General features: G+C 32.9%; 3 non-coding genes across 3 annotated transcripts; all 3 read left to right on the top strand.

Annotated features, from left to right (window-relative positions):
- Positions 1 to 5,908: 5,908 nt before the first annotated feature.
- On the top strand, positions 5,909 to 6,010 carry LOC141832691 (small nucleolar RNA Z101). The gene has a single exon (XR_012602129.1). It is a non-coding gene; the product is annotated as a small nucleolar RNA Z101 (small nucleolar RNA).
- Positions 6,011 to 6,081: 71 nt separating this feature from the next.
- LOC141832692 (small nucleolar RNA Z102/R77) lies at positions 6,082 to 6,169 on the top strand. The gene has a single exon (XR_012602130.1). It is a non-coding gene; the product is annotated as a small nucleolar RNA Z102/R77 (small nucleolar RNA).
- A 119-nt stretch (positions 6,170 to 6,288) lies between these two features.
- LOC141832694 (small nucleolar RNA snoR74) lies at positions 6,289 to 6,427 on the top strand. Its single transcript, XR_012602132.1, has one exon. It is a non-coding gene; the product is annotated as a small nucleolar RNA snoR74 (small nucleolar RNA).
- The last annotated feature ends 6,760 nt before the right edge of the window (positions 6,428 to 13,187 follow it).

The following is a 13,187-nucleotide window of genomic DNA, read 5'->3' as shown; positions in this document are numbered from 1 at the left end:
TTGTAGCCTGGCTAGTCTTTGTAGCCAATATTTCTTTTGTCACTGGCCTTCTTCCATGATTATTGGGTCCTTAGATCAGAGCCTCAAATGTTATTGCCATCATTGGCTTGTAGCCAAGGTTATTCAAGGTAGTATTGGCTTACTAGCCATGATTCTTTTGAGTTGTTTAATTTCTCTACTTACCTTATTCCATATTCTCCTTTTGAGCCTGCCTAATAGAGGCAGTTTTGGTTCTTTAATTTTTGAATGAAGAATGGTAGGGATAGAAAGGTTAAGAGGGTATACCTTTTTCCCCTTGTTATTCTTGTTTTTGAGGCCTTCATTCACAACAACTTCATTTCCTTGAGAATTTCTTTGTCAATATTTTGTTCCTTCGCAGTTGATGGGACTTGTGAGTCACAATTCATTCGATTTAATCGCATCAAGTTAATCATATCAACTCAACCACACTAAGTCATAATAAGCTCCAAATATTTCATGTGTTATATGTCAAATCTCTACATATTTGATGTATACATCAGTATCATAAACAATCTTAACTTAAATCTTTTGTCAAACACATCAAAATAATTTAGTCAAATCAAATTATTAGGAGCATTATTGCACCAATAGATATGTTACATTTATATGTTATGTTTGATGATTACATGATTTGAGTGGCGAGATATAGAAAAATCAAAATATGATTTTCACTACTTGTAATGCACAATTGTCACACTTAGACATGATTTGACACTATCACAACATTGTTCAATCAAGCCTTAGACATAAAATTTAATATACATGTAATCAAATTGATAGAAGTTAACAATTCACTATGATGATCATATGATGCACAGCTTAAATTTTAATATAGAGAAATTTTTGAACATTCTAAACATGCACCAAAATTATGATCTATAGTATTTTTGCATGAAAAATTATTTTCCTAAGAAGAGGAAAATATATTTGCAAATATATATATATATATATATATATATATATATATATATATATATATATATATATATATAACAAACTTTTAAAATTAAAGTTCTATAAAATAAATTTTTAGTGTCGACCAGAGCAAGTTTCCGATTGACTAGAATAATAGTATTAGACTAGTGTGAAGTTTTTAGTAATTAGCCAAACTTCAATCATATAATTTTAACATGCTTAGACTTATTTTGAATATTTGGCACATAGATACGTGGTATTGATACTTTAAACATTGCTAGAAAGTTGCAATTTGATCACATGATGAACATTTATAATTTATTAATCCTAGGTTGCTTATCATAATTAATGAAAAACTTTCCTATTTTTTGTTTTAAAAATTTGTATGTCTTTTATGTTTACACCTTATGAATGAGAAAATATGCAAATGTTTGATGATAAAGTGAATCACATGAACTTAGAAAATGATTAAGTGCCTAAATGCTTGCCTATGTGATCACCATGCTTATTTTACATTATTTTGATATGCATGTATATTTTTTATATATCACATTGTATTTTTTTTATTGTGCGTGTGTAGCAAAAAAAGAAGAAATATTGATGTTTAAGTTTGTAATCCTCCCATATGGAATACAAAGGTCACTTTAGAGATAACTTAAATTAAGGGAGAGATTAAGATTGAGACAGAAGTTTGAGTTTCTAATTACCTTGATGCATGTTAATGCTTCTTTGCAACCCTTACATGAATAAATTATCAGATATAAAAAAAAGAGACTGATTTTTAGAAAGACAATTCCCCCCTTTGTTTATGCTTAACCATATTATTAATTTTAATTATTAATGCAATCAATTTCAAATCAAGATTGATTAAGTTAACTGAGCTCAATTGATCAAGTTTGAAAAGATTTGAAGTTGGATTTAGATATTTGATCAATATGTTAGTTGGTTGAACAAGAGTCAAGTTGGTCAAGATTAACCAAAAACTTGACAAGAAGTGAAAAGATCAACGGGGAATTGACATGAGACGAGAAAAATCAAGTAGGTCAAGGTTGATCAAAGACTTGATAAAAGTAAAAAAGACCAATAGAAAATTGACAAGAGAAATCCAAATGAGTCACGATTGACCAGATACCTGGTATCGAAAGTCTAATAGAAAGTTGATAAAATGAGAAATCCAAGTGGTTCATGGTTGACTGAACACTTAGTGATAAAGTCCAATAAGGGAGTTGATAAGAGGAAAGTTCAAGTAGGTCATGAAGGGTCGGACACTTGGCATGAGTATGGAAGCTTAAACAGGTTAAGGAAAATCAGATGTTTGGCATAAGAGAAGTCCTGACAGATCAATAGTGGTTGGATGCTAGGCGCGTGAAGTCTTGACATGTCACGATTGATCGGATGTTGGGCAACGGGAAGTCCCAATAGGTCATGGATGACTGGATGCTAAGCAAAGGAAGTTATGGTAGGTTGAGTTCAATCGAATACCAGACAAGACAAGAATTCAACCTTAAAAAGGCTGAAATAGGGTTATCAATTGATTGCTAGGTAGTAACAATCAATTGGTAAACCCTAAACCCCGAATCCAAGGATTTAAAAGGGGTTTACTGCTTAAGCAATCGATTGGTAAAACGTGTTGGGAAATAGAAGCTTCTCAAATCGATTGGTCAGTTCAACTAGAAGTAAACAATCGATTGTTGTGGCTCAGCAATGGATTAGTAAGATAAAACTAATTGTTCTGCAAGTTTAAATGATTGAATTTTAATAAGGCAATCGATTGATAAAGATAAGCAATCGACTGCTAAGTGAAAATCAGCTCAAATACAACCCTATAAAAGAGAGTTTCGAGATCATTTAAAGTTGTCAGTTCTTGGAGGTTTAAGGACAAAGTGTTAGTACATTTTCAGACTAATAGGAGGCATCCTAAAGCAACCAACAACGATCAAAAATGAGATTCTTGTAAAGTTGTTACTTTGCTTTTGTGTATTTATTTTTTATTGTATTCATTGTGAAAGAATTGTAAGAGGTTTTTCCATCTCCGAAAGATATCCGAGAAGGAGAAGGATAGTGGAATAGTTATAGGATTAGACCTTGGACGTAGTCACTTTAGGAAGTGGTGAACCAAGTAAAATCTCAGAATTGTGTATATAACATCGATTTTGATTAAGTTTCCACTGCACGTTCTAGTGTTAATGTATTAACAATACAATTTAATTAAGTGTGTGTTTGATATTTATTGCATAAAGTCTAGTTGGACTCAAGGACTAGAGGCCAAGATTGACTAACTTAGAGCTCAAGACGAGTTGATGGACTTGAGGATGACAAACGTGGATCATGGTGATGCTCATACAACTTGAGGGCAAGAAGCCTAGATCAAGAATCTGAAGACTCAAAAACATCTTTGACTTTGAGATTTTTCTTGTTCATCTTTGTCATTTGACTCCAAGTCTTAAACATTCTAATGAGCTTCTAGTGTGTAAGAGGATTTAAAGGACTGCCTAGGTGTTCTGAATTGAGATTTATTTGAATTAGACTCAAGGTCTAGATAAAAAATATTTATATCTGAGCAACAATCAAATATATAATTTTTTTAGTTGACTAAAGGTTTCGACACTCAACTAGAACCAATCGATTAATAATATAGTTGCCAACATCCAACAATTAATTTTGAGTTATCAAGTTGACTAGGTTAGGGTTCTCATCAACTAAGACATATGACAAATGAGTGCTAGAGGGCTTTGACAAACTTAGGTAACCAGTTTGGTTGTAATGATATCGATTTGGTACGAATCTAAGATTTTTAGAGCTGTTAAATACTTTTAACCCAAAGTGATCGATGTTCCTCGATTACTCAATTCTAAAAAATATATAAACAGACTCAAGGACTACTAAGAGTTCGGTGATGCCCATTTAACACATATTTGAAGCATTGAAGGCCATCAAGCAACTTGTTGTTGCTATTTTTTTTTATTTTTCTTGCTAAAAGTATTTAATGATGGTAAAAAGCTCAAAGTTTGATAAAGAAAAAATAGCATGGACAGACTTAGGAGATTACTAAGAGTACAACATTGTTCATTTGACATTAACTTAAACCTTTAAAGTCGTAAATACTTTGATTAAAAATATTTGATGATTAGTGGATTTTAAATTTAAAAAGAAGAATACGGATAGACTCAAGGCAACACTAGCAGTACAATAATATCCACTTAATGTAATCTTTAGAATCATCACATCCATACTTTTAAACAAAAATGCTCAATCACCTTTGAGAGATAATATGAACAAACTTAAAAAATAGTAAGAGTTTAATAGTGCTCATTTAGTATGAATTTGAGATTAAAGATCATCAAGTACATACTTTTGACCAAAAGTTTCTGAGGTGCTAAAGGTTTTAAAATTTGAAAAAAAATTGATAACTCAAAATAACATCAACAGTACAATAATATCTATCGGGCAAAGAAAGCTTTTATCATATGATTTTTTTTTTAAAATAAAAAAATCAGAATATTTGGACACCATTACAGTATTTTGCTTGATGTAAATTATTTTATGTTGCAATTTTCAAATGTAATATGGTTGGTGCATTTTGTTAAGTTTAATACATCTAAAGTATTTTGGGATGAAAATGCAAGTGCATCTAGTGATGTAAATTGGATTAAGCTTAGAGTTATCAAACGAATTAACCCATGATAGGATAGGTCAATCCATAATGGGACAGCCAACCTCATCATATGACGAGGGTGCGGTGGAGTGGACTGGCCTACCAACTTAACAAGTTGAAAAATCTCCAACCGAATCCAATCCAAGACGGATTGCGAATTAGGTAGGTCAACATACGGTTCTGTTAAAAATATAAAAAAGTATAGAAGATATTAAAAATTTTAAATTTGATTACAGTTTAAAATCAAGTTAAAAATTTTAAATTTGGATTGCGATTTAGACAGGTTAGTCCACTAGTCTATTGAATTTTTTATTTTAATTTTAATTTTTTTAAAAAAATTAAAATTTCTCATCCGCGAATCAATCCAAGCCCTTCACGGGTCACGGGCCTAAGTAGAACAATTCATCTAAACTCTTCTTGAAATGAGATTAATAAAATTTTAATCTTCAATCCGTAGACCAATCCAAACCCTTTACAAATTGTGGGCCTAGGTGAATCGGTCTATTTCAATTTATTTTAAAATAAATTGATAAAATTTTAATTTAATCTATTTAAAATATTTAATCGGATAGATCAATCATCGTGACGAGTCCAACTCAAATTGTTGACTCTAGTTAGAATCATGTCTTATTTAATTTGAGTTGGCGTAGATTGTGTCATGTTTGGCTTAGGTATATTACGAATTTTAACATCGAACGTAGTCAATCTAACTGTACTGTTCAATTTTAAAAGATTTATTAAAAGAAATTTATTTAAGAACAATCTTTTCTTAAAAAATATATTTTTAAATTTGTATTAAAAAATTTTAAATAAGTAATGTTGTTTGGCATGATCCAATTTATACTTGCTATCAAAACTTTTAAATACTTTTTATATAAATAATAAATCATGAGAAAAGCGGAAATTTTCTCTTTTTTTTCTTTTTTAAAAAGGTATATACCGGCAATCTTATATGACGTACGCGTGACACTGACGAACGGCTCAGATCGTCGCAAGTCGACGGAACTCTAACCCTAACTTTCTACTCTCTATATATTTGGACAACGCATCTCGCACGCCTAAATAATGGAAGAAGAAGGTCGGCAAACCACCGGACGCCGCAAGGCACTCCCAGGCCACCTCTCTGTCTCTTGCTTTTTTTTTTTTTCTTCCACATAGGGATCTTATTTTGTTCTTTTTGTTTCTCTCATTGATCGATGTACAGCTTAAAATGGGTGATGAGAGTCTTTGGTTTTGACAGATATCTTCTTCGGCGTCTCTTTCATGTTCGGTATTTTCTTCGATCTATTCTATTCTTTTATGTATACATATTTGTGAGCTGGGCGGATGATGATTCATTGATTTTAATGGGTAATTTGCGTCTGAAGCATGTATTCATGATGTTACCTATCATATCACCTTGGAGATCTGATGCCCGATTTCCGTTTTTGCCTTTTATCGCCTTTGGTTTTCTGATTTCAAAATGGTTTGCGTGATAGTCTATGCATTGGAGATGAGATGATGATGGATTATCTAGTTTCCCTATTGGTTTGATGGCCGATATGATGGCTAAAATGTATTAGCTCTATCTGATCTCCCCGGGCATTTACTGTTTATATGACCTTTTGAATCTATGTGGTTTTTTTTATAGTTTTCACTATGATTTAGGATTACATTGATCGGAATATTTTGAACAAAAAACAGCTGTTAACCTAAATATACAACCAGGGGCTTGTTCTTTTTTCACTCATAGCAAGCTTCTCGAAAAATTTTAGGAATATCGATCTCATTGTTATTGGGTGAACCTTCAGAGATTTTTCTTCCATGAAAGAAGGTTCAATAAACAATGGCATAACTTTTCTCTCAAATTAACCTTAGCTATTGCAATTTATTATGATCATTATCGGTTGTTTAAAGCACGATGGACGCTTGAAAATTGCAACCATGTTTGATTGTATATTTGGTTTTATTGGCATTTATGCTTTAAATTGTTGTATAATTTTTATGCAACACGACCTGGAAAAAAAATTTATGTTGTAACACCTTTTGCTTCTTGATTGATCGAATGGCTGTTTTGCATAGCTAATATTATAGTCATGTGATTGAATTGCTGACCGATATCGTATTTATTTCAAGGAATGTTTAATTTAACAAGTTTGTATTTTTTTTGGTATTTTAATTTTATTAAGTTAAAGTTGTAGTAAATTGATCAGAGTGCTCGCTCAAATATTTTTAAAGGCTTAATTTAAAGTTGGGGTTGTCTGATTGTAGTGCTGAAGATTGTGTTTTTCGTTGAGCTAAATTTTAATTGGTGGGGCGTAGGTGTGCTATTTTTTGACACATCTCTTCAATTGTTAGGCACCTTTATTATAGCTGTTAAGTTGGGTTAGATCTGTCTGATTGACTTGTCTTGTTAAAAAATTCAGGGGGTTGGGTTGAAATTTTATCAACTTATTTTAACATGGGTTGAATGGATTGGTCCGTTTAGGTCTACAAACTGGTGGTTAGATCCGGTTAACCGATGGGTTGGTCTGCGTGTTGAAAAAGTTTATTTATTTATTTTAAATTTTAAAATTAAAGTGTAAAATTTAATGAATTAATAGATTTTATCTATTTAAAATATAATTTAAATTTAAAAATTATAATTTAAATTTAAAATTTTTTAATTAATTTAAATTATATTTTAAATTTTTAATATTTTTAATATTTTTTTATTTTTTAATAGTTCGTAGGTTGGTTTGTTTAATTGTTGAGTTGACGGTTTTAAATCGTTGAATTGTCGATTCTGAATCCGTGGTTGGTGGGTTAGTAGTGCTGTTCCACTGTATGATGTTTCATTATCGTTGTATGCTTTTCATGGTTGGTCTGTTTGATCTGTTTGACAATTCTAACTTTTATTTTGGTAGTATTCTCTTGTATTTATAAATGTTGGTCACTGACTTAATAATGTAAATTTGTGCATCATCTTTATAAATTGCCAATGATGATATTGTCCCAAGCCAATATTAATAAACCGATGACCACTCTTGATTTGGCTTTTTAATTTTTTAGAACATTTTAAATTAATTGAGTCATTTAAATATACTAATTTGAAGGTAGACATTTTTTGTGATAGATGACTTCTAATGAGGTGTTATAATACACTAATGAGGTGTTATAATACTACATTGTTATACTAATTTTAATTAAATATTTTTATGATGATTTTTTATTTTAAAATTGAATTAATTAAAATATATTATGAAATTTAATTAAAATTAAGTTAATTAATTTAATAAGTTTTAATTTAAATATATATAAATTTAAAAAAGAAATTAATAAATTATATTTATTAATTTAATAAATTATTTTATTAAAATAATTATTTTAATGGATTATTAAATTTATTTTAAATTTAACAAATATAAATAAATTATATTTATTTTTTATATATTATCACTTTATTATTATTATTAATCTAATCTATGAGCTATTGCAATTGAGAAATTTGATTGATGATAGAACATCAAAATAGCATAATAGGAACAAAAGTTAGACATTAAAAGACTATAAAAGGAAGACCACTAGAAGCATTTGAGGGCAAGCATTTAAACTTTATTGTATTCAATACAAATGTATAGACTAGTAATAAAGTTACGGCTAAAATATTTTTTTGTTTGTTAATTTTTATGATATGGAATGCAACAAAAAAAACTAAGCATAAATAAATAAGAAACGACAATAACAAATATTTTAATATGGTGAAACTCTTTTACCCTATTCCACAACTTACTATTTCATTAAGTGCTCTTGGAAAACTACTATGAGATTTTACTCCACCACTTACTAATTCATTACGTTTTCTCAATTAATATGTACAGTCTTATATTACCTAATTAAAATTTTTATCGATCATTTAATTATATATTCATATTATTTTAAATATGTCTTGCTCTATTTACTGCAGAGCACAGATGTCAAAAGAAGATTAATTACACATGAATTGATGCATTATTCCTTCTTTATTTATACAAAAAAGATAGACGGACAGATTTTGAATTCATCTGCAGATCACATTTTGTGTATTTTCTCATCCACCCAAATTTAGATGGAACTAACTTTCCATCCGTCATCTCTACTTTCAAATTACTAACTTGATGACGACGATCGTTAAAATTGTGAAACGGATCAATCCATGACAGATTGAGTCAATCCATCACAAATTTATCATATGATGGGACGAGTTGTGCCAACTTATTAATTTAGTGGATTGTAAAATCTTCAATCCAATTTAATCCAAGACGGATTACGAGTTAAACAGATCAACCAACTGGACCTCTCAAAAAATAAAAAAATTTTAAATTTGAATTACAATTTAAATAAATTAAGTTGAAATTTTTAAATTTGGATTACAATTTAGACGGGTTAAAATCATTAGTTTATTGAGTTTTCTATTTTAATTTTAAATGTAAAAAAATAAATAAATTTTCCCAACCAGCGAGCCAACCCAAGCCCGTCACAGGCCAACCCATGCGGACCGTGGGCCAAGGCGGGTCAATCCACTTTAACCTATCTCAAAATAAATTGATAAAATTTCAATTCAACATATCTAAATTATTTGACGAAATGGATCAACCCGACAGATCGAATTCAAATTAACGGCTCTAGTTGTCATGACCTCGCCTAAGACGCCTCGTCGTACTTGCGTGTGACGTGAAGGATCTTCCTCGATAACTCCGCTACCACGAGCCTCAACCGATCATTGTGGAAGTCGAGGCTAGTGGCGACAATAGTGGCATTGCGGGGTGACATGACAGATCCTGAGTGGTCTTACATGACATGAGAAATCAAGAGTCAATATGATGTGACAAGACAGGGTCAAGGGATCAGCCCCTTTTGACTAGTTGACCCAATCACAGCCGCATCCGACCCGACTCCCACCAACTCGACCCGGTTTCCAAGGGTCTTCCAACCGACCCGAAGGTCATTCCAACAGCTCGGCCATGCTTGGCCACTCTGTTAGTTCGGTCATGTTGGTATTGTTGCATTTGCTAGAGGGGGGGGGGGGGTGAATATCAACTTTTTGATCTTGCCTACAAATTGTTAGCGGAAGCACAAGACAAGAACAAAGAATAATATTGAGAATAATAAAAGCAATGCTAACCCCTTGATTTACTTGGTATCCACCTCCTCGAGGTGACTAATCCAAGGATCTACACACCACCAAAATTCTTCACTATGAACTTGCTCCTTCTCAAAACAACTTTGAAGGTGGAGAAACCTTAACACTTGATCTCTTCCTCTTACAAAACTTTACAGAACTTTGAGAGTTTTACATAACTTGAAGATCTTACAACGAATCACATTTGGTCAATATTTGCATTGTGTTGGGAGTTTTTATGCAAGTGTCCATTTAATCTATATTGTAGATAAACATGGTGTGCGGAGTCACACACAGAAGACCATGTTATCAGTTCCTTATAGATTATAAACAGTGCTCACAACCAAGATGGACTGGACAAACCATTGGAGTGGTTGTAGTGTTCTTAGTCTGTCTTGACTATAGAATTACACTAATACACTAAGTGTGTATTGAGCTGGACCATCTGAGGATTGTTCGATTTATACTGACTATATAATCGAACTAAACCTCTGTTACTATAGTTGTACATGCTCTTAATCCCGATATAATAACAAACACATGTGCTTAGTATGTACTTCTTTAATTCATCAAAGGGTGAGATTTAGATCGATAGATCAATAGGCCCGATGAGTTGGGAAGTAGTATTATGTACATGGTGTGTTGTTGATTATAGAAGGAAACTGTGTCCTATAATCTAGGCTGATGATGTCCCCTTGAGGAGCTCATAAGGATTATCATGTAAACCCTGCAGGTGGACCTTGTCCGCATGATAATAAGGTTGAGTGGTACTACTCTTGGAATAGATGTCGATTAAATTCGAGTTGTCAGTAACTCATTTAATTGACGGACATACGATATCTTAAACACAGGGAGATTAATGTACTTATAGTAAGAAGGAGCCCATACTATAATATGGGATTGGTGCGGTAGTGCAATAATAACTCTCTAGTGGAATGAGTTATTATTGATGGGCTTGAAGTTGGGTGTTCAGGGAGAACACAGGAAGCCCAAGTCCATCAGGAGGCCAAAACCAATTTCTCCTCTAGGTCCCTGCTGTAGCCTCTGGATAAAACCTCGTATCCACTTAAGAAAATTATATGAAATTTCGGATAGGAAATTTTAAGAATTTCTGAAATTATTTTTCTGGAGAAAAATTTTGTTAAGAAATTCTGATTAAAATTTCCGTTACGAAATTATTAATTTTCTTCCGCAGAGAAAATTAATTATGATTTTTCTAATCAAATCTAGATGAGATTTGATTTGATAAGAATCAAATCTGGATAAGATTTGATTTGATTAGAATCAAATCTGAATGAGATTTGATTAGAATCAAATCTGGATAATTAGATTTGATTTGATTAGAATCAAATCTGGATGAGATTTGATTTGATTAGAATCATAATTTTATCTCTTCCGCAGACAAAATTGGTTATGATTTTTCTAATCAAATCTGGATAAGAAGATTTGATTTGATTATAATTATACCAAGTTTATGATTTAAATCATACCATATTTATGATAGAAATCATACCATATTTGGGAGATGGCTAGGCTATAAAAGAAGGGGCTTGGCAAGGGTTGAAGAGACACGAGATAATACTCTTGGTGGCCGAGACTCTCTTGGCAGCCAACCCCTTCTTCTTCTTCTCTTTTCTCCAGACAAAGAGAAGGAAGCTAGCCATCGGAGCGGAGAATTCTGGTGGAGAAATTCTCGAAGGATCGTTGCCCACACAACGTTCGAGAAGAGGAGAGGGATACAGCAGAAGATCAAGAGGTCTTCGGGTACAAACTTCATCCTTCACAACCGTCCGGAGAAAGGTATAATTTAATGTTTCCGCATAAGTTAAATTATTCCTTTATATTGGATCCTGTAAACCAAACACAAGAGCCCAATGATCTAAACGAGTCGATCAAACTTCGTTTGATCGACTATGGGGCAACTTGAGATCGTTTTCGGAAAATTTTTGTTCTGCAAGAATCTACCGGAACGGTTTTTCAAGACTTTCCCATCATGAAGGGAGTCGCTCAGAAACCGTTCCGTTGATTTCCCTTGTACGAAAATTTTTCATACAAAGGACGAAACTTTCCAAGAGGCCCCGCGGATCGCTGGCTTCTTGTGTTTGTTTTCAGGTTCCATACAACTAAAAATTGCAGCGGAAATAAATTTTAGTTGTACCTTTCACCTTAGGATTGTGTGGATGAAGTTTGTACCCGAAGACCTCTTGATCTTCTGCTGTATTCCTCTCCTCTTCTCGAACGTTGTGTGGGCAACGATCCTTCGAGAATTTCTCCACCAGAATTCTCCTCTCCGATGGCTTAGCAAACTTTCCTTCCTTCTCTGGAAAAGAGAAGAGGAAAAGGGGTTGGCTGCCGAGACTCTCGGCCACCAAAAGCTTGTTGTCGTGTGTTCTTCTAAGCCTTTGCAAGCCCCTTCTTTTATAGCCTAGCCATCTCCCAAACATGGTATGATTTGTATCATAAATATGGTATGATTTAGATCATAAACATGGTATGATTGGATTTAATCCGATCAGAGAATTTGGTATGATTTCGGAAGTTTCCTATTCGAACCCAGGTGTTTAATCGATCAAGGAATCGATTAAACATCGCTAATTTTTCTCATCAACGCTGGTAATCGATCAGGTGATCGATTATCGATTACCAGGCTGGTAATCGATCAACTGATCGATTACCAGTCGATCTCCCACGGAGCTTGGTAATCGATCAGCTGATCGATTACCAAGGTGTGTAATCGATCAGCTGATCGATTACACCACTTAGCATGGGTTCGAATGCCTGGTTTCTTCACGAATTCTTCCAATGTGGATTTGAGGATTCCCAGAGGCTACAGCAGGGACCTAGAGGAGGAATTGGTTTTGGTCTCCTGATGAACTTAAGCTTCCCATGCTCTTCACCGAACACACAGCTTAAGTCTATCAATAATAACTCATTCCACTAGAGAGTTATTATTGCACTACCGCACCAATCCCATATTATAATATGGGCTCCTTCTTACTATAAGTACATTAGTCTCCCTGTGTTTAAGATATCGTATGTCCGTCAATTAAATGAGTTACTGACAACTCGAATTTAATCAACTTCTAATCCAAGAGTAGTACCACTCAACCTTATTATCATGCGGACAAGGTCCACCTACAGGGTTTACATGATAATCCTTATGAGCTCCTCAAGGGGACATCATCAACCTAGATTATAGGACACAATTTCCTTCTATAATTAACAACACACCATGTACATAATACTACTTCCCAACTCATCGGGCCTTTTGATCTATCGATCTAAATCTCACCCTTTGATGAATTAAATAAGTACATACTAAGCACATGTGTTTGTTATTATATCGGGATTAAGAGCATGTACATCTATAGTAACAGAGGTTTAGTTCGATTATATAGTCAGCATAAATCGAATAATCCTCAGATGGTCCTGCTCAATACACACTTAGTGTACTAGTGTAATTCTATAGTCAAGACA

The sequence above is a fragment of the Curcuma longa genome, chromosome 7 (genome assembly GCF_044706935.1).
Source record: "Curcuma longa cultivar G26 ecotype Majalengka, Jawa Barat chromosome 7, ITB_CL_G26_1.1, whole genome shotgun sequence".
In the NCBI taxonomy this organism is placed as follows: Eukaryota; Viridiplantae; Streptophyta; class Magnoliopsida; order Zingiberales; family Zingiberaceae; genus Curcuma; species Curcuma longa.
This window is presented reverse-complemented; position numbering and strand designations above follow the sequence as displayed.